Below are 22,159 nucleotides of genomic sequence, written 5' to 3'. Positions count from 1 at the left end.
AGTCTGTTTCCTTGTGGCGGTTTGAAGTGCCCGCCGTTTTCACTGTAAAACCGAGTTGGAGCTTGTACCTCCCCATATATATGTATGGAGTGGAGTTGGCAACTGAAAAGAAACTTTGTGTTCCCTTCAAGCTAGGTGAAGGACGGCTTTCACACACACTTATCTCTCAGAACTGAGCATGTGGAGAGACGTTCGTTCATCCAGCACAAATGGAAAGGGTTGCAGGAGAAACCCTTACTCTGGTTTCTCAGTCTGTTTCCTAGTGCCGGTTTGAAGTGCCTGCCGTTTTCACTGTAAAACCGAGTTGGAGCTTGTTCCTCCAGATATATATGTATGGAGTGGAGTTTGCAACTGAAAAGAAACTTTGTGTTCCCTTCAAGCTAGGTGAAGGACGGCTTTCACACACACTTATCTCTCAGAACTGAGCATGTGGAGAGACGTTCGTTCATCCAGCACAAAGGGAACGGGTTGCAGGGGAAACCCTTACTCTGGTTTCTCAGTCTGTTTCCTAGTGCCGGTTTGAAGTGCCTGCCGTTTTCACTGTAAAACCGAGTTGGAGCTTGTTCCGCCCCATATATATGTATGGAGTGGAGTTGGCAACTGAAAAGAAACTTTGTGTTCCCTTCAAGCTAGGTGAAGGACGGCTTTCACACACACTTATCTCTCAGAACTGAGCATGTGGAGAGACGTTCGTTCATCCAGCACAAAGGGAACGGGTTGCAGGAGAAACCCTTACTCTGGTTTCTCAGTCTGTTTCCTAGTGCCGGTTTGAAGTGCCTGCCGATTTCACTGTGAAACCGAGTTGGAGCTTGTACCTCCCCATATATATGTATGGAGTGTAGTTGGCAACTGAAAAGAAACTTTGTGTTCCCTTCAAGCTAGGTGAAGGACGGCTTTCACACACACTTATCTCTCAGAACTGAGCATGTGGAGAGACGTTCGTTCATCCAGCACAAAGGGAAAGGGTTGCAGGAGAAACCCTTACTCTGGATTCTCTGTCTGTTTCCTAGTGCCGGTTTGAAGTGCCTGCCGTTTTCACTGTAAAACCGAGTTGGAGCTTGGACCTCCCCATATATATGTATGGATTGGAGTTGGCAACTGAAAAGAAACTTTGTGTTCCCTTCAAGCTAGGTGAAGGACGGCTTTGACACACACTTATCTCTCAGAACTGAGCATGTGGAGAGACGTTCGTTCATCCAGCACAAAGGGAACGGATTGCAGGAGAAACCCTTACTCTGGTTTCTCAGTCTGTTTCCTAGTGCCGGTTTGAAGTGCCTGCCGTTTTCACTGTAAAACCGAGTTGGAGCTTGGACCTCCCCATATATATGTATGGAGTGGAGTTGGCAACTGAAAAGAAACTTTGTGTTCCCTTCAAGCTAGGTGAAGGACGGCTTTCACACACACTTATCTCTCAGAACTGAGCATGTGGAGAGACGTTCGTTCATCCAGCACAAAGGGAACGGGTTGCAGGAGAACCCTTACTCTGGTTTCTCAGTCTGTTTCCTAGGGCCGGTTTGAAGTGCCTGCCGTTTTCACTGTAAAACCGAGTTGGAGCTTGGACCTCCCCATATATATGTATGGAGTGGAGTTGGCAACTGAAAAGAAACTTTGTGTTCCCTTCAAGCTAGGTGAAGGACGGCTTTCACACACACTTATCTCTCAGAACTGAGCATGTGGAGAGACGTTCGTTCATCCAGCGCAAAGGGAACGGGTTGCAGGAGAAACCCTTACTCTGGTTTCTCAGTCTGTTTCCTAGTGCCGGTTTGAAGTGCCCGCCGTTTTCACTGTAAAACCGAGTTGGAGCTTGTACCTCCCCTTATATATGTATCGAGTGGAGTTTGCAACTGAAAAGAAACTTTGTGTTCCCTTCAAGCTAGGTGAAGGACGGCTTTCACACACACTTATCTCTCAGAACTGAGCATGTGGAGAGACGTTCGTTCATCCAGCACAAAGGGAACGGGTTGTAGGAGATACCCTTACTCTGGTTTTTCAGTCTGTTTCCTAGTGCCGGTTTGAAGTGCCTGCCGTTTTCACTGTAAAACCGAGTTGCAGCTTGTACCTCCCCATATATATGTATGGAGTGGAGTTGGCAACTGAAAAGAAACTTTGTGTTCCCTTCAAGCTAGTTGAAGGATGGCTTTCACACGCACTTATCTCTCAGAACTGAGCATGTGGAGAGACGTTCTTTCATCCAGCACAAAGGGAACGGGTTGCAGGAGAAACCCTTACTCTGGTTTCTTAGTCTGTTTCCTAGGGACGGTTTGAAGTGCCCGCCGTTTTCACTGTAAAACCGAGTTGGAGCTTGTACCTCCCCTTATATATGTATCGAGTGGAGTTTGCAACTGAAAAGAAACTTTGTGTTCCCTTCAAGCTAGGTGAAGGACGGCTTTCACACACACTTATCTCTCAGAACTGAGCATGTGGAGAGACGTTCGTTCATCCAGCACAAAGGGAACGGGTTGCAGGTGAAACCCTTACTCTGGTTTCTCAGTCTGTTTCCTAGTGCCGGTTTGAAGTGCCTGCCGTTTTCACTGTAAAACCGAGTTGGAGCTTGTACCTCCCCATATATATGTATGGAGTGGAGTTGGCAACTGAAAAGAAACTTTGTGTTCCCTTCAAGGTAGGTGAAGGACGGCTTTCACACACACTTATCTCTCAGAACTGAGCATGTGGAGAGACGTTCGTTGATCCAGCACAAAGGGAACGGGTTGCAGGAGAAACCCTTACTCTGGTTTCTCAGTCTGTTTCCTAGTGCCGGTTTGAAGTGCCTGCCGTTTTCACTGTAAAACCGAGTTGGAGCTTGTACCTCCCCATATATATGTATGGAGTGGAGTTGGCAACTGAAAAGAAACTTTGTGTTCCCTTCAAGCTAGGTGAAGGACGGCTTTCACACACACTTATCTCTCAGAACTGAGCATGTGGAGAGACGTTCGTTCATCCAGCACAAAGGGAACGGGCTGCAGGAGAACCCTTACTCTGGTTTCTCAGTCTGTTTCCTAGTGCCGGTTTGAAGTGCCTGCCGTTTTCACTGTAAAACCGAGTTGGAGCTTGTACCTCCCCATATATATGTATGGAGTGGAGTTGGCAACTGAAAAGAAACTTTGTGTTCCCTTCAAGCTAGGTGAAGGACGGCTTTCACACACACTTATCTCTCAGAACTGAGCATGTGGAGAGACGTTCGTTCATCCAGCACAAAGGGAACGGGTTGCAGGAGAAACCCTTACTCTGGTTTCTCAGTCTATTTCCTAGTGCCGGTTTGAAGTGCCTGCCGTTTTCACTGTAAAACCGAGTTGGAGCTTGTACCTCCCCATATATATGTATGGTGTGGAGTTGGCAACTGAAAAGAAACTTTGTGTTCCCTTCAAGCTAGGTGAAGGACGGCTTTCACACACACTTATCTCTCAGAACTGAGCATGTGGAGAGACGTTCGTTCATCCAGCACAAAAGGAACGGGTTGCAGGAGAACCCTTACTCTGGTTTCTCAGTCTGTTTCCTAGTGCCGGTTTGAAGTGCCTGCCGTTTTCACTGTAAAACCGAGTTGGAGCTTGGACCTCCCCATATATATGTATGGAGTGGAGTTGGCAACTGAAAAGAAACTTTGTGTTCCCTTCAAGCTAGGTGAAGGACGGCTTTCACACACACTTATCTCTCAGAACTGAGCATGTGGAGAGACGTTCGTTCATCCAGCACAAAGGGAAAGGGTTGCAGGAGAAACCCTTACTCTGGTTTCTCAGTATGTTTCCTAGTGCCGGTTTCAAGTGCCTGCAGATTTCACTGTGAAACCGAGTTGGAGCTTGTACCTCCCCATATATATGTATGGAGTGGAGTTGGCAACTGAAAAGAAACTTTGTGTTCCCTTCAAGCTAGGTGAAGGACGGCTTTCACACACACTTATCTCTCAGAACTGAGCATTTGGAGAGATGTTCGTTCATCCAGCACAAAGGGAACGGGTTGCAGGAGAAACCCTTACTCTGGATTCTCAGTCTGTTTCCTAGTGCCGGTTTGAAGTGCCTGCCGTTTTCACTGTAAAACCTAGTTGGAGCTTGGACCTCCCCATATATATGTATGGATTGGAGTTGGCAACTGAAAAGAAACTTTGTGTTCCCTTCAAGCTAGGTGAAGGACGGCTTTCACACACACTTATCTCTCAGAACTCAGCATGTGGAGAGACGTTCGTTCATCCAGCACAAAGGGAACGGGTTGCAGGAGAAACCCTTACTCTGGTTTCTCAGTCTGTTTCCTAGTGCCGGTTTGAAGTGCCTGCCGTTTTCACTGTAAAACCGAGTTGGAGCTTGGACCTCCACATATATATGTATGGAGTGGAGTTGGCAACTGAAAAGAAACTTTGTGTTCCCTTCAAGCTATTTGAAGGATGGCTTTCACACGCACTTATCTCTCAGAACTGAGCATGTGGAGAGACGTTCGTTCATCCAGCACAAAGGGAACGGGTTGCAGGAGAAACCCTTACTCTGGTTTCTCAGTCTGTTTCCTAGTGCCGGTTTGAAGTGCCTGCCGTTTTCACTGTAAAACCGAGTTGGAGCTTGTACCTCCCCTTATATATGTATCGAGTGGAGTTTGCAACTGAAAAGAAACTTTGTGTTCCCTTCAAGCTAGGTGAAGGACGGCTTTCACACACACTTATCTCTCAGAACTGAGCATGTGGAGAGACGTTCGTTCATCCAGCACAAAGGGAACGGGTTGCAGGAGAAACCCTTACTCTGGTTTTTCAGTCTGTTTCCTAGTGCCGGTTTGAAGTGCCTGCCGTTTTCACTGTAAAACTGAGTTGCAGCTTGTACCTCCCCATATATATGTATGGAGTGGAGTTGGCAACTGAAAAGAAACTTTGTGTTCCCTTCAAGCTAGTTGAAGGATGGCTTTCACACGCACTTATCTCTCAGAACTGAGCATGTGGAGAGACGTTCGTTCATCCAGCACAAAGGGAACGGGTTGCAGGAGAAACCCTTACTCTGGTTTCTTAGTAAGTTTCCTAGGGCCGGTTTGAAGTGCCCGCCGTTTTCACTGTAAAACCGAGTTGGAGCTTGTACCTCCCCTTATATATGTATCGAGTGGAGTTTGCAACTGAAAAGAAACTTTGTGTTCCCTTCAAGCTAGGTGAAGGACGGCTTTCACACACACTTATCTCTCAGAACTGAGCATGTGGAGAGACGTTCGTTCATCCAGCACAAAGGGAACGGGTTGCAGGAGAACCCTTACTCTGGTTTCTCAGTCTGTTTCCTAGTGCCGGTTTGAAGTGCCTGCCGTTTTCACTGTAAAACCGAGTTGGACCTTGGACCTCCCCATATATATGTATGGAGTGGAGTTGGCAACTGAAAAGAAACTTTGTGTTCCCTTCAAGCTAGGTGAAGGACGGCTTTCACACACACTTATCTCTCAGAACTGAGCATGTGGAGAGACGTTCGTTCATCCAGCACAAAGGGAACGGGTTGCAGGAGAACCCTTACTCTGGTTTATCAGTCTGTTTCCTAGTGCCGGTTTGAAGTGCCTGCCGTTTTCACTGTAAAACCGAGTTGGAGCTTGGACCTCCCCATATATATGTATGGAGTGGAGTTGGCAACTGAAAAGAAACTTTTTGTTCCCTTCAAGCTAGGTGAAGGACGGCTTTCACACACACTTATCTCTCAGAACTGAGCATGTGGAGAGACGTTCGTTCATCCAGCACAAAGGGAACAGGTTGCAGGAGAAACCCTTACTCTGGTTTCTCAGTCTGTTTCCTAGTGCCGGTTTGAAGTGCCCGCCGTTTTCACTGTAAAACCGAGTTGGAGCTTGTACCTCCCCTTATATATGTATCGAGTGGAGTTTGCAACTGAAAAGAAACTTTGTGTTCCCTTGAAGCTAGGTGAAGGACGGCTTTCACACACACTTATCTCTCAGAACTGAGCATGTGGAGAGACGTTCGTTCATCCAGCACAAAGGGAACGGGTTGCAGGAGAACCCTTACTCTGGTTTCTCAGTCTGTTTCCTAGTGCCGGTTTGAAGGGCCTGCCGTTTTCACTGTAAAACCGAGTTGGAGCTTGGACCTCCCCATATATATGTATGGAGTGGAGTTGGCAACTGAAAAGAAACTTTGTGTTCCCTTCAAGCTAGGTGAAGGACGGCTTTCACACACACTTATCTCTCAGAACTGAGCATGTGGAGAGACGTTCGTTCATCCAGCACAAAGGGAACGGGTTGCAGGAGAACCCTTACTCTGGTTTATCAGTCTGTTTCCTAGTGCCGGTTTGAAGTGCCTGCCGTTTTCACTGTAAAACCGAGTTGGAGCTTGGACCTCCCCATATATATGTATGGAGTGGAGTTGGCAACTGAAAAGAAACTTTTTGTTCCCTTCAAGCTAGGTGAAGGACGGCTTTCACACACACTTATCTCTCAGAACTGAGCATGTGGAGAGACGTTCGTTCATCCAGCACAAAGGGAACAGGTTGCAGGAGAAACCCTTACTCTGGTTTCTCAGTCTGTTTCCTAGTGCCGGTTTGAAGTGCCCGCCGTTTTCACTGTAAAACCGAGTTGGAGCTTGTACCTCCCCTTATATATGTATCGAGTGGAGTTTGCAACTGAAAAGAAACTTTGTGTTCCCTTCAAGCTAGGTGAAGGACGGCTTTCACACACACTTATCTCTCAGAACTGAGCATGTGGAGAGACGTTTGTTCATCCAGCACAAAGGAACGGGTTGCAGGAGAACCCTTACTCTGGTTTCTCAGTCTGTTTCCTAGTGCCGGTTTGAAGTGCCTGCCGTTTTCACTGTAAAACCGAGTTGCAGCTTGTACCTCCCCATATATATGTATGGAGTGGAGTTGGCAACTGAAAAGAAACTTTGTGTTCCCTTCAAGCTAGTTGAAGGATGGCTTTCACACGCACTTATCTCTCAGAACTGAGCATGTGGAGAGACGTTCGTTCATCCAGCACAAAGGGAACGGGTTGCAGGAGAAACCCTTACTCTGGTTTCTCAGTCTGTTTCCTAGTGCCGGTTTGAAGTGCCTGCCGTTTTCACTGTAAAACCGAGTAGGAGCTTGGACCTCCACATATATATGTATGGTGTGGGGTTTGCAAATGAAAAGAAACTTTGTGTTCCCTTCAAGCTAGGTGAAAGATGGCTTTCACACACACTTATCTCTCAGAACTGAGCATGTGGAGAGACGTTCGTTCATCCAGCACAAAGGGAACGGGTTGCAGGAGAAACCCTTACTCTGGTTTCTCAGTCTGTTTCCTAGTGCCGGTTTGAAGTGCCTGCCGTTTTCACTGTAAAACCGAGTTGGAGCTTGTTCCTCCAGATATATATGTATGGAGTGGAGTTTGCAACTGAAAAGAAACTTTGTGTTCCCTTCAAGCTAGGTGAAGGACGGCTTTCACACACACTTATCTCTCAGAACTGAGCATGTGGAGAGACGTTCGTTCATCCAGCACAAAGGGAACGGGTTGCAGGAGAAACCCTTACTCTGGTTTCTCAGTCTGTTTCCTAGTGCCGGTTTGAAGTGCCTGCCGTTTTCACTGTGAAACCGAGTTGGAGCTTGTACCTCCGCATATATATGTATGGAGTGTAGTTGGCAACTGAAAAGAAACTTTGTGTTCCCTTCAAGCTAGGTGAAGGACGGCTTTCACACACACTTATCTCTCAGAACTGAGCATGTGGAGAGACGTTCGTTCATCCAGCACAAAGGGAACGGGCTGCAGGAGAACCCTTACTCTGGTTTCTCAGTCTGTTTCCTAGTGCCGGTTTGAAGTGCCTGCCGTTTTCACTGTAAAACCGAGTTGGAGCTTGGACCTCCCCATATATATGTATGGAGTGGAGTTGGCAACTGAAAAGAAACTTTGTGTTCCCTTTAAGCTAGGTGAAGGACGGCTTTCACACACACTTATCTCTCAGAACTGAGCATGTGGAGAGACGTTCGTTCATCCAGCACAAAGGGAACGGGTTGCAGGCGAAACCCTTACTCTGGTTTCTCAGTCTGTTTCCTAATGCCGGTTTGAAGTGCCTGCCGTTTTCACTGTAAAACCGAGTTGGAGCTTGGACCTCCCCATATATATGTATGGAGTGGAGTTGGCACCTGCAAAGAAACTTTGTGTTCCCTTCAAGCTAGGTGAAGGACGGCTTTCACACACACTTATCTCTCAGAACTGAGCATGTGGAGAGACGTTCGTTCATCCAGCACAAAGGGAACGGGTTGCAGGAGAAACCCTTACTCTGGTTTCTCAGTCTGTTTCCTAGTGCCGGTTTGAAGTGCCTGCCGTTTTCACTGTGAAAGCGAGTTGGAGCTTGTACCTCCCCATATATATGTATGGAGTGGAGTTGGCAACTGAAAAGAAACTTTGTGTTCCCTTCAAGCTAGGTGAAGGACGGCTTTCACACACACTTATCTCTCAGAACTGAGCATGTGGAGAGACGTTCGTTCATCCAGCACAAAGGGAACGGGTTGCAGGAGAAACCTTACTCTGGTTTCTCAGTCTGTTTCCTAGTGCCGGTTTGAAGTGCCTGCCGTTTTCACTGTAAAACCGAGTTGGAGCTTGTACCTCCCCATATATATGTATGGATTGGAGTTTGCAACTGAAAAGAAACTTTGTGTTCCCTTCAAGCTAGGTGAAGGACGGCTTTCACACACACTTATCTCTCAGAACTGAGCATGTGGAGAGACGTTCGTTCATCCAGCACAAAGGGAACGGTTTGCAGGAGAAACCCTTACTGTGGTTTCTCAGTCTGTTTCCTAGTGCCGGTTTGAAGTGCCTGCCGTTTTCACTGTAAAACCGAGTTGGAGCTTGTACCTCCCCATATATATGTATGGAGTGGAGTTTGCAACTGAAAAGAAACTTTGTGTTCCCTTCAAGCTAGGTGAAGGACGGCTTTCACACACACTTATCTCTCAGAACTGAGCATGTGGAGAGACGTTCGTTCATCCAGCACAAAGGGAACGGGTTGCAGGAGAAACCCTTACTCTGGTTTCTCAGTCTGTTTCCTAGTGCCGGTTTGAAGTGCCTGCCGTTTTCACTGTAAAACCGAGTTGGAGCTTGGACCTCCCCATATATATGTATGGAGTGGAGTTTGCAACTGAAAAAAAACTTTGTGTTCCCTTCAAGCTAGGTGAAGGACGGCTTTCACACACACTTATCTCTCAGAACTGAGCATGTGGAGAGACGTTCGTTCATCCAGAACAAAGGGAACGGGTTGCAGGAGAAACTCTTACTCTGGTTTCTCAGTCTGTTTCCTAGTGCCGGTTTGAAGTGCCTGCCGTTTTCACTGTAAAACCGAGTTGGAGCTTGTTCCGCCCCATATATATGTATGGAGTGGAGTTGGCAACTGAAAAGAAACTTTTTGTTCCCTTCAAGCTAGGTGAAGGACGGCTTTCACACACACTTATCTCTCAGAACTGAGCATGTGGAGAGACGTTCGTTCATCCAGCACAAAGGGAACAGGTTGCAGGAGAAACCCTTACTCTGGTTTCTCAGTCTGTTTCCTAGTGCCGGTTTGAAGTGCCCGCCGTTTTCACTGTAAAACCGAGTTGGAGCTTGTACCTCCCCTTATATATGTATCGAGTGGAGTTTGCAACTGAAAAGAAACTTTGTGTTCCCTTCAAGCTAGGTGAAGGACGGCTTTCACACACACTTATCTCTCAGAACTGAGCATGTGGAGAGACGTTTGTTCATCCAGCACAAAGGAACGGGTTGCAGGAGAACCCTTACTCTGGTTTCTCAGTCTGTTTCCTAGTGCCGGTTTGAAGTGCCTGCCGTTTTCACTGTAAAACCGAGTTGCAGCTTGTACCTCCCCATATATATGTATGGAGTGGAGTTGGCAACTGAAAAGAAACTTTGTGTTCCCTTCAAGCTAGTTGAAGGATGGCTTTCACACGCACTTATCTCTCAGAACTGAGCATGTGGAGAGACGTTCGTTCATCCAGCACAAAGGGAACGGGTTGCAGGAGAAACCCTTACTCTGGTTTCTCAGTCTGTTTCCTAGTGCCGGTTTGAAGTGCCTGCCGTTTTCACTGTAAAACCGAGTAGGAGCTTGGACCTCCACATATATATGTATGGTGTGGGGTTTGCAAATGAAAAGAAACTTTGTGTTCCCTTCAAGCTAGGTGAAAGATGGCTTTCACACACACTTATCTCTCAGAACTGAGCATGTGGAGAGACGTTCGTTCATCCAGCACAAAGGGAACGGGTTGCAGGAGAAACCCTTACTCTGGTTTCTCAGTCTGTTTCCTAGTGCCGGTTTGAAGTGCCTGCCGTTTTCACTGTAAAACCGAGTTGGAGCTTGTTCCTCCAGATATATATGTATGGAGTGGAGTTTGCAACTGAAAAGAAACTTTGTGTTCCCTTCAAGCTAGGTGAAGGACGGCTTTCACACACACTTATCTCTCAGAACTGAGCATGTGGAGAGACGTTCGTTCATCCAGCACAAAGGGAACGGGTTGCAGGAGAAACCCTTACTCTGGTTTCTCAGTCTGTTTCCTAGTGCCGGTTTGAAGTGCCTGCCGTTTTCACTGTGAAACCGAGTTGGAGCTTGTACCTCCGCATATATATGTATGGAGTGTAGTTGGCAACTGAAAAGAAACTTTGTGTTCCCTTCAAGCTAGGTGAAGGACGGCTTTCACACACACTTATCTCTCAGAACTGAGCATGTGGAGACACGTTCGTTCATCCAGCACAAAGGGAACGGGCTGCAGGAGAACCCTTACTCTGGTTTCTCAGTCTGTTTCCTAGTGCCGGTTTGAAGTGCCTGCCGTTTTCACTGTAAAACCGAGTTGGAGCTTGGACCTCCCCATATATATGTATGGAGTGGAGTTGGCAACTGAAAAGAAACTTTGTGTTCCCTTTAAGCTAGGTGAAGGACGGCTTTCACACACACTTATCTCTCAGAACTGAGCATGTGGAGAGACGTTCGTTCATCCAGCACAAAGGGAACGGGTTGCAGGCGAAACCCTTACTCTGGTTTCTCAGTCTGTTTCCTAATGCCGGTTTGAAGTGCCTGCCGTTTTCACTGTAAAACCGAGTTGGAGCTTGGACCTCCCCATATATATGTATGGAGTGGAGTTGGCACCTGCAAAGAAACTTTGTGTTCCCTTCAAGCTAGGTGAAGGACGGCTTTCACACACACTTATCTCTCAGAACTGAGCATGTGGAGAGACGTTCGTTCATCCAGCACAAAGGGAACGGGTTGCAGGAGAAACCCTTACTCTGGTTTCTCAGTCTGTTTCCTAGTGCCGGTTTGAAGTGCCTGCCGTTTTCACTGTGAAAGCGAGTTGGAGCTTGTACCTCCCCATATATATGTATGGAGTGGAGTTGGCAACTGAAAAGAAACTTTGTGTTCCCTTCAAGCTAGGTGAAGGACGGCTTTCACACACACTTATCTCTCAAAACTGAGCATGTGGAGAGACGTTCGTTCATCCAGCACAAAGGGAACGGGTTGCAGGAGAAACCTTACTCTGGTTTCTCAGTCTGTTTCCTAGTGCCGGTTTGAAGTGCCTGCCGTTTTCACTGTAAAACCGAGTTGGAGCTTGTACCTCCCCATATATATGTATGGATTGGAGTTTGCAACTGAAAAGAAACTTTGTGTTCCCTTCAAGCTAGGTGAAGGACGGCTTTCACACACACTTATCTCTCAGAACTGAGCATGTGGAGAGACGTTCGTTCATCCAGCACAAAGGGAACGGTTTGCAGGAGAAACCCTTACTGTGGTTTCTCAGTCTGTTTCCTAGTGCCGGTTTGAAGTGCCTGCCGTTTTCACTGTAAAACCGAGTTGGAGCTTGTACCTCCCCATATATATGTATGGAGTGGAGTTTGCAACTGAAAAGAAACTTTGTGTTCCCTTCAAGCTAGGTGAAGGACGGCTTTCACACACACTTATCTCTCAGAACTGAGCATGTGGAGAGACGTTCGTTCATCCAGCACAAAGGGAACGGGTTGCAGGAGAAACCCTTACTCTGGTTTCTCAGTCTGTTTCCTAGTGCCGGTTTGAAGTGCCTGCCGTTTTCACTGTAAAACCGAGTTGGAGCTTGGACCTCCCCATATATATGTATGGAGTGGAGTTTGCAACTGAAAAAAAACTTTGTGTTCCCTTCAAGCTAGGTGAAGGACGGCTTTCACACACACTTATCTCTCAGAACTGAGCATGTGGAGAGACGTTCGTTCATCCAGAACAAAGGGAACGGGTTGCAGGAGAAACTCTTACTCTGGTTTCTCAGTCTGTTTCCTAGTGCCGGTTTGAAGTGCCTGCCGTTTTCACTGTAAAACCGAGTTGGAGCTTGTTCCGCCCCATATATATGTATGGAGTGGAGTTTGCAACTGAAAAGAAACTTTGTGTTCCCTTCAAGCTAGGTGAAGGACGGCTTTCACACACACTTATCTCTCAGAACTGAGCATGTGGAGAGACGTTCGTTCATCCAGCACAAAGGGAACGGGTTGCAGGAGAAGCCCTTACTCTGGTTTCTCAGTCTGTTTCCTAGTGCCGGTTTGAAGTGCCTGCCGTTTTCACTGTGAAACCGAGTTGGAGCTTAGACCTCCCCATATATATGTATGGAGTGGAGTTTGCAACTGAAAAGAAACTTTGTGTTCCCTTCAAGCTAGGTGAAGGACGGCTTTCACACACACTTATCTCTCAGAACTGAGCATGTGGAGAGACGTTCGTTGATCCAGCACAAAGGGAACGGGTTGCAGGAGAAACCCTTACTCTGGTTTCTCAGTCTGTTTCCTAGTGCCTGTTTGAAGTGCCTGCCGTTTTCACTGTGAAACCGAGTTGGAGCTTGGACCTCCCCATATATATGTATGGAGTGGAGTTTGCAACTGAAAAGAAACTTTGTGTTCCCTTCAAGCTAGGTGAAGGACGGCTTTCACACACACTTATCTCTCAGAACTGAGCATGTGGAGAGACGTTCGTTCATCCAGCACAAAGGGAACGGATTGCAGGAGAACCCTTACTCTGGTTTCTCAGTCTGTTTCCTAGTGCCGGTTTGAAGTGCCTGCCGTTTTCACTGTAAAACCGAGTTGGAGCTTGGACCTCCCCATATATATGTATGGATTGGAGTTTGCAACTGAAAAGAAACTTTGTGTTCCCTTCAAGCTAGGTGAAGGACGGCTTTCACACACACTTATCTCTCAGAACTTAGCATGTGGAGAGACGTTCGTTCATCCAGCACAAAGGGAACGGGTTGCAGGAGAAACCCTTACTGTGGTTTCTCAGTCTGTTTCCTAGTGCCGGTTTGAAGTGCCTGCCGTTTTCACTGTAAAACCGAGTTGGAGCTTGGACCTCCCCATATATATGTATGGAGTGGAGTTTGCAACTGAAAAGAAACTTTGTGTTCCCTTCAAGCTAGGTGAAGGACGGCTTTCACACACACTTATCCCTCAGAACTGAGCATGTGGAGAGACGTTCGTTCATCCAGCTCAAAGGGAACGGGTTGCAGGAGAAACCCTTACTCTGGTTTTTCAGTCTGTTTCCTAGTGCCGGTTTGAAGTGCCTGCCGTTTTCACTGTAAAACCGAGTTGCAGCTTGTACCTCCCCATATATATGTATGGAGTGGAGTTGGCAACTGAAAAGAAACTTTGTGTTCCCTTCAAGCTAGGTGAAGGACGGCTTTCAAACACACTTATCTCTCAGAACTGAGCATGTGGAGAGACGTTCGTTCATCCAGCACAAAGGGAACGGGTTGCAGGAGAAACCCTTACTCTAGTTTCTCAGTCTGTTTCCTAGTGACGGTTTGAAGTGCCTGCCGTTTTCACTGTAAAACAGAGTTGGAGCTTGTACCTCCCCATATATATGTATGGAGTGGATTTGGCAACTGAAAAGAAACATTGTGTTCCCTTCAAGCTAGGTGAAGGACGGCTTTCACACACACTTTTCTCTCAGAACTGAGCATGTGGAGAGACGTTCGTTCATCCAGCACAAAGGGAACGGGTTGCAGGAGAAACCCTTACTCTGGTTTCTCAGTCTGTTTCCTAGTGCCGGTTTGAAGTGCCTGCCGTTTTCACTGTAAAACCGAGTAGGAGCTTGGACCTCCACATATATATGTATGGTGTGGAGTTTGCAAATGAAAAGAAACTTTGTGTTCCCTTCAAGCTAGGTGAAAGATGGCTTTCACACACACTTATCTCTCAGAACTGAGCATGTGGAGAGACGTTCCTTCATCCAGCACAAAGGGAACGGGTTGCAGGAGAAACCCTTACTCTGGTTTCTCAGTCTGTTTCCTAGTGCCGGTTTGAAGTGCCTGCCGTTTTCACTGTAAAACCGAGTTGGAGCTTGTTCCTCCAGATATATATGTATGGAGTGGAGTTTGCAACTGAAAAGAAACTTTGTGTTCCCTTCAAGCTAGGTGAAGGACGGCTTTCACACACACTTATCTCTCAGAACTGAGCATGTGGAGAGACGTTCGTTCATCCAGCACAAAGGGAACGGGTTGCAGGAGAAACCCTTACTCTGGTTTCTCAGTCTGTTTCCTAGTGCCGGTTTGAAGTGCCTGCCGTTTTCACTGTGAAACCGAGTTGGAGCTTGTACCTCCGCATATATATGTATGGAGTGTAGTTGGCAACTGAAAAGAAACTTTGTGTTCCCTTCAAGCTAGGTGAAGGACGGCTTTCACACACACTTATCTCTCAGAACTGAGCATGTGGAGAGACGTTCGTTCATCCAGCACAAAGGGAACGGGCTGCAGGAGAACCCTTACTCTGGTTTCTCAGTCTGTTTCCTAGTGCCGGTTTGAAGTGCCTGCCGTTTTCACTGTAAAACCGAGTTGGAGCTTGGACCTCCCCATATATATGTATGGAGTGGAGTTGGCAACTGAAAAGAAACTTTGTGTTCCCTTCAAGCTAGGTGAAGGACGGCTTTCACACACACTTATCTCTCAGAACTGAGCATGTGGAGAGACGTTCGTTCATCCAGCACAAAGGGAACGGGTTGCAGGAGAAACCCTTACTCTGGTTTCTCAGTCTGTTTCCTAATGCCGGTTTGAAGTGCCTGCCGTTTTCACTGTAAAACCGAGTTGGAGCTTGGACCTCCCCATATATATGTATGGAGTGGAGTTGGCACCTGCAAAGAAACTTTGTGTTCCCTTCAAGCTAGGTGAAGGACGGCTTTCACACACACTTATCTCTCAGAACTGAGCATGTGGAGAGACGTTCGTTCATCCAGCACAAAGGGAACGGGTTGCAGGAGAACCCTTACTCTGGTTTCTCAGTCTGTTTCCTAGTGCCGGTTTGAAGTGCCTGCCGTTTTCACTGTGAAACCGAGTTGGAGCTTGTACCTCCCCATATATATGTATGGAGTGGAGTTGGCAACTGAAAAGAAACTTTGTGTTCCCTTCAAGCTAGGTGAAGGACGGCTTTCACACACACTTATCTCTCAGAACTGAGCATGTGGAGAGACGTTCGTTCATCCAGCACAAAGGGAACGGTTTGCAGGAGAAACCTTACTCTGGTTTCTCAGTCTGTTTCCTAGTGCCGGTTTGAAGTGCCTGCCGTTTTCACTGTAAAACCGAGTTGGAGCTTGTACCTCCCCATATATATGTATGGATTGGAGTTTGCAACTGAAAAGAAACTTTGTGTTCCCTTCAAGCTAGGTGAAGGACGGCTTTCACACACACTTATCTCTCAGAACTGAGCATGTGGAGAGACGTTCGTTCATCCAGCACAAAGGGAACGGTTTGCAGGAGAAACCCTTACTGTGGTTTCTCAGTCTGTTTCCTAGTGCCGGTTTGAAGTGCCTGCCGTTTTCACTGTAAAACCGAGTTGGAGCTTGTACCTCCCCATATATATGTATGGAGTGGAGTTTGCAACTGAAAAGAAACTTTGTGTTCCCTTCAAGCTAGGTGAAGGACGGCTTTCACACACACTTATCTCTCAGAACTGAGCATGTGGAGAGACGTTCGTTCATCCAGCACAAAGGGAACGGGTTGCAGGAGAAACCCTTACTCTGGTTTCTCAGTCTGTTTCCTAGTGCCGGTTTGAAGTGCCTGCCGTTTTCACTGTAAAACCGAGTTGGAGCTTGGACCTCCCCATATATATGTATGGAGTGGAGTTTGCAACTGAAAAAAAACTTTGTGTTCCCTTCAAGCTAGGTGAAGGACGGCTTTCACACACACTTATCTCTCAGAACTGAGCATGTGGAGAGACGTTCGTTCATCCAGAACAAAGGGAACGGGTTGCAGGAGAAACTCTTACTCTGGTTTCTCAGTCTGTTTCCTAGTGCCGGTTTGAAGTGCCTGCCGTTTTCACTGTAAAACCGAGGTGGAGCTTGTTCCGCCCCATATATATGTATGGAGTGGAGTTTGCAACTGAAAAGAAACTTTGTGTTCCCTTCAAGCTAGGTGAAGGACGGCTTTCACACACACTTATCTCTCAGAACTGAGCATGTGGAGAGACGTTGGTTCATCCAGCACAAAGGGAACGGGTTGCAGGAGAAACCCTTACTCTGGTTTCTCAGTCTGTTTCCTAGTGCCGGTTTGAAGTGCCTGCCGTTTTCACTGTGAAACCGAGTTGGAGCTTAGACCTCCCCATATATATGTATGGAGTGGAGTTTGCAACTGAAAAGAAACTTTGTGTTCCCTTCAAGCTAGGTGAAGGACGGCTTTCACACACACTTATCTCTCAGAACTGAGCATGTGGAGAGACGTTCGTTGATCCAGCACAAAGGGAACGGGTTGCAGGAGAAACCCTTACTCTGGTTTCTCAGTCTGTTTCCTAGTGCCGGTTTGAAGTGCCTGCCGTTTTCACTGTGAAACCGATTTGGAGCTTGGACCTCCCCATATATATGTATGGAGTGGAGTTTGCAACTGAAAAGAAACTTTGTGTTCCCTTCAAGCTAGGTGAAGAACGGCTTTCACACACACTTATCTCTCAGAACTGAGCATGTGGAGAGACGTTCGTTCATCCAGCACAAAGGGAACGGGTTGCAGGAGAACCCTTACTCTGGTTTCTCAGTCTGTTTCCTAGTGCCGGTTTGAAGTGCCTGCCGTTTTCACTGTAAAACCGAGTTGGAGCTTGGACCTCCCCATATATATGTATGGATTGGAGTTTGCAACTGAAAAGAAACTTTGTGTTCCCTTCAAGCTAGGTGAAGGACGGCTTTCACACACACTTATCTCTCAGAACTTAGCATGTGGAGAGACGTTCGTTCATCCAGCACAAAGGGAACGGGTTGCAGGAGAAACCCTTACTGTGGTTTCTCAGTCTGTTTCCTAGTGCCGGTTTGAAGTGCCTGCCGTTTACACTGTAAAACCGAGTTGGAGCTTGGACCTCCCCATATATATGTATGGATTGGAGTTGGCAACTGAATAGAAACTTTGTGTTCCCTTCAAGCTAGGTGAAGGACGGCTTTCACACACACTTATCTCTCAGAACTGAGCATGTGGAGAGACGTTCGTTCATCCAGCACAAAGGGAACGGGTTGCAGGAGAAACCCTTACTCTGGTTTCTCAGTCTGTTTCCTAGTGCCGGTTTGAAGTGCCTGCCGTTTTCACTGTAAAACCGAGTTGGAGCTTGGACCTCCCCATATATATGTATGGAGTGGAGTTTGCAACTGAAAAAAAACTTTGTGTTCCCTTCAAGCTAGGTGAAGGACGGCTTTCACACACACTTATCTCTCAGAACTGAGCATGTGGAGAGACGTTCGTTCATCCAGAACAAAGGGAACGGGTTGCAGGAGAAACTCTTACTCTGGTTTCTCAGTCTGTTTCCTAGTGCCGGTTTGAAGTGCCTGCCGTTTTCACTGTAAAACCGAGTTGGAGCGTGTTCCGCCCCATATATATGTATGGAGTGGAGTTTGCAACTGAAAAGAAACTTTGTGTTCCCTTCAAGCTAGGTGAAGGACGGCTTTCACACACACTTATCTCTCAGAACTGAGCATGTGGAGAGACGTTCGTTCATCCAGCACAAAGGGAACGGGTTGCAGGAGAAACCCTTACTCTGGTTTCTCAGTCTGTTTCCTAGTGCCGGTTTGAAGTGCCTGCCGTTTTCACTGTGAAACCGAGTTGGAGCTTGGACCTCCCCATATATATGTATGGAGTGGAATTTGCAACTGAAAAGAAACTTTGTGTTCCCTTCAAGCTAGGTGAAGGACGGCTTTCACACACACTTATCTCTCAGAACTGAGCATGTGGAGAGACGTTCGTTGATCCAGCACAAAGGGAACGGGTTGCAGGAGAAACCCTTACTCTGGTTTCTCAGTCTGTTTCCTAGTGCCGGTTTGAAGTGCCTGCCGTTTTCACTGTGAAACCGAGTTGGAGCTTGGACCTCCCCATATATATGTATGGAGTGGAGTTTGCAACTGAAAAGAAACTTTGTGTTCCCTTCAAGCTAGGTGAAGGACGGCTTTCACACACACTTATCTCTCAGAACTGAGCATGTGGAGAGACGTTCGTTCATCCAGCACAAAGGGAACGGGTTGCAGGAGAACCCTTACTCTGGTTTCTCAGTCTGTTTCCTAGTGCCGGTTTGAAGTGCCTGCCGTTTTCACTGTAAAACCGAGTTGGAGCTTGGACCTCCCCATATATATGTATGGAGTGGAGTTGGCAACTGAAAAGAAACTTTGTGTTCCCTTCAAGCTAGGTGAAGGACGGCTTTCACACACACTTATCTCTCAGAACTGAGCATGTGGAGAGACGTTCGTTCATCCAGCACAAAGGGAACGGGTTGCAGGAGAACCCTTACTCTGGTTTCTCAGTCTGTTTCCTAGTGCCGGTTTGAAGTGCCTGCCGTTTTCACTGTAAAACCGAGTTGGAGCTTGGACCTCCCCATATATATGTATGGAGTGGAGTTGGCAACTGCAAAGAAACTTTGTGTTCCCTTCAAGCTAGGTGAAGGACGGCTTTCACACACACTTATCTCTCAGAACTGAGCATGTGGAGAGACGTTCGTTCATCCAGCACAAAGGGAACGGGTTGCAGGAGAAACCCTTACTCTGGTTTCTCAGTCTGTTTCCTAGTGCCGGTTTGAAGTGCCTGCCGTTTTCACTGTAAAACCGAGTTGGAGCTTGGACCTCCCCATATATATGTATGGAGTGGAGTTTGCAACTGAAAAGAAACTTTGTGTTCCCTTCAAGCTAGGTGAAGTACGGCTTTCACACACACTTATCTCTCAGAACTGAGCATGTGGAGAGACGTTCGTTCATCCAGCACAAAGGGAACGGGTTGCAGGAGAAACCCTTACTCTAGTTTCTCAGTCTGTTTCCTAGTGCCGGTTTGAAGTGCCTGCCGTTTTCACTGTAAAACAGTGTTGGAGCTTGTACCTCCCCATATATATGTATGGAGTGGTGTTGGCAACTGAAAAGAAACATTGTGTTCCCTTCAAGTTAGGTGAAGGACGGCTTTCACACACACTTATCTCTCAGAACTGAGCATGTGGAGAGACGTTCGTTCATCCAGCACAAAGGGAACGTGTTGCAGGAGAAACCCTTACTCTGGTTTCTCAGTCTGTTTCCTAGTGCCGGTTTGAAGTGCCTGCCGTTTTCACTGTAAAACCGAGTAGGAGCTTGGACCTCCACATATATATGTATGGAGTGGAGTTTGCAAATGAAAAGAAACTTTTTGTTCCCTTCAAGCTAGGTGAAAGATGGCTTTCACACACACTTATCTCTCAGAACTGAGCATGTGGAGAGACGTTCGTTCATCCAGCACAAAGGGAACGGGTTGCAGGAGAAACCCTTACTCTGGTTTCTCAGTCTGTTTCCTAGTGCCGGTTTGAAGTGCCTGCCGTTTTCACTGTAAAACCGAGTTGGAGCTTGTACCTCCACATATATATGTATGGAGTGGAGTTGGCAACTGAAAAGAAACTTTGTGTTCCCTTCAAGCTAGGTGAAGGACGGCTTTCACACACACTTATCTCTCATAACTGAGCATGTGGAGAGACGTTCGTTCATCCAGCACAAAGGGAACGGGTTGCAGGAGAAACCCTTCCTCTGGTTTCTCAGTCTGTTTCCTAGTGCCGGTTTGAAGTGCCTGCCGTTTTCACTGTAAAACCGAGTTGGAGCTTGGACCTCCACATGTATATGTATGGAATGGAGTTTGCAAATGAAAAGAAACTTTGTGTTCCCTTCAAGATAGGTGAAAGATGGCTTTCACACACACTTATCTCTCAGAACTGAGCATGTGGAGAGACGTTCGTTCATCCAGCACAAATGGAACGGGTTGCAGGAGAAACCCTTACTCTGGTTTCTCAGTCTGTTTCCTAGTGCCGGTTTCAAGTGCCTGCCGTTTTCACTGTAAAACCGAGTTGGAGCTTGTTCCTCCAGATATATATGTATGGAGTGGAGTTTGCAACTGAAAAGAAACTTTGTGTTCCCTTCAAGCTAGGTGAAGGACGGCTTTCACACACACTTATCTCTCAGAACTGAGCATGTGGAGAGACGTTCGTTCATCCAGCACAAAGGGAACGGGTTGCAGGAGAAACCCTTACTCTGGTTTCTCAGTCTGTTTCCTAGTGCCGGTTTGAAGTGCCTGCCGTTTTCACTGTAAAACCGAGTTGGAGCTTGGACCTCCCCATATATATGTATGGAGTGGAGTTGGCAACTGAAAAGAAACTTTGTGTTCCCTTCAAGCTAGGTGAAGGACGGCTTTCACACACACTTATCTCTCAGAACTGAGCATGTGGAGAGACGTTCGTTCATCCAGCACAAAGGGAACGGGTTGCAGGAGAAACCCTTACTCTGTTTTCTCAGTCTGTTTCCTAGTGCCGGTTTGAAGTGCCTGCCGTTTTCACTGTGAAACCGAGTTGGAGCTTGTACCTCCCCATATATATGTATGGAGTGTAGTTGGCAACTGAAAAGAAACTTTGTGTTCCCTTCAAGCTAGGTGAAGGACGGCTTTCACACACACTTATCTCTCAGAACTGAGCATGTGGAGAGACGTTCGTTCATCCAGCACAAAGGGAACGGGTTGCAGGAGAAACCCTTACTCTGGTTTCTCAGTCTGTTTCCTAGTGCCGGTTTGAAGTGCCTGCCGTTTTCACTGTGAAACCGAGTTGGAGCTTGGACCACCCCATATATATGTATGGAGTGGAGTTTGCAACTGAAAAGAAACTTTGTGTTCCCTTCAAGCTAGGTGAAGGACGGCTTTCACACACACTTATCTCTCAGAACTGAGCATGTGGAGAGACGTTCGTTCATCCAGGAAAAAGTGAACGGGTTGCAGGAGAACCCTTACTCTGGTTTCTCAGTCTGTTTCCTAGTGCCGGTTTGGAGTGCCTGCCGTTTTCACTGTGAAACCGAGTTGGAGCTTGGACCTCCCCATATATATGTATGGAGTGGAGTTTGCAACTGAAAAGAAACTTTGTGTTCCCTTCAAGCTAGGTGAAGGACGGCTTTCACACACACTTATCTCTCAGAACTGAGCATGTGGAGAGACGTTCGTTCATCCAGCACAAAGGGAACGGGTTGCAGGAGAACCCTTACTCTGGTTTCTCAGTCTGTTTCCTAGTGCCGGTTTGAAGTGCCTGCCGTTTTCACTGTAAAACCGAGTTGGAGCTTGGACCTCCCCATATATATGTATGGAGTGGAGTTGGCAACTGAAAAGAAAATTTGTGTTCCCTTCAAGCTAGGTGAAGGACGGCTTTCACACACACTTATCTCTCAGAACTGAGCATGTGGAGAGACGTTCGTTCATCCAGCACAAAGGGAACGGGTTGCAGGAGAACCCTTACTCTGGTTTCTCAGTCTGTTTCCTAGTGCCGGTTTGAAGTGCCTGCCGTTTTCACTGTAAAACCGAGTTGGAGCTTGGACCTCCCCATATATATGTATGGAGTGGAGTTGGCAACTGAAAAGAAACTTTGTGTTCCCTTCAAGCTAGGTGAAGGACGGCTTTCACACACACTTATCTCTCAGAACTGAGCATTTGGAGAGACGTTCGTTCATCCAGCACAAAGGGAACGGGTTGCAGGAGAAACCCTTACTCTGGTTTCTCAGTCTGTTTCCTAGTGCCGGTTTGAAGTGCCTGCCGTTTTCACTGTGAAACCGAGTTGGAGCTTGGACCTCCCCATATATATGTATGGAGTGGAGTTTGCAACTGAAAAGAAAATTTGTGTTCCCTTCAAGCTAGGTGAAGGACGGCTTTCACACACACTTATCTCTCAGAACTGAGCATGTGGAGAGACGTTCGTTCATCCAGCACAAAGGGAACGGGTTGCAGGAGAACCCATACTCTGGTTTCTCAGTCTGTTTCCTAGTGCCGGTTTG

The sequence above is a fragment of the Vicugna pacos genome, chromosome 22 (genome assembly GCF_048564905.1).
Source record: "Vicugna pacos chromosome 22, VicPac4, whole genome shotgun sequence".
In the NCBI taxonomy this organism is placed as follows: Eukaryota; Metazoa; Chordata; class Mammalia; order Artiodactyla; family Camelidae; genus Vicugna; species Vicugna pacos.
This window is presented reverse-complemented; position numbering follows the sequence as displayed.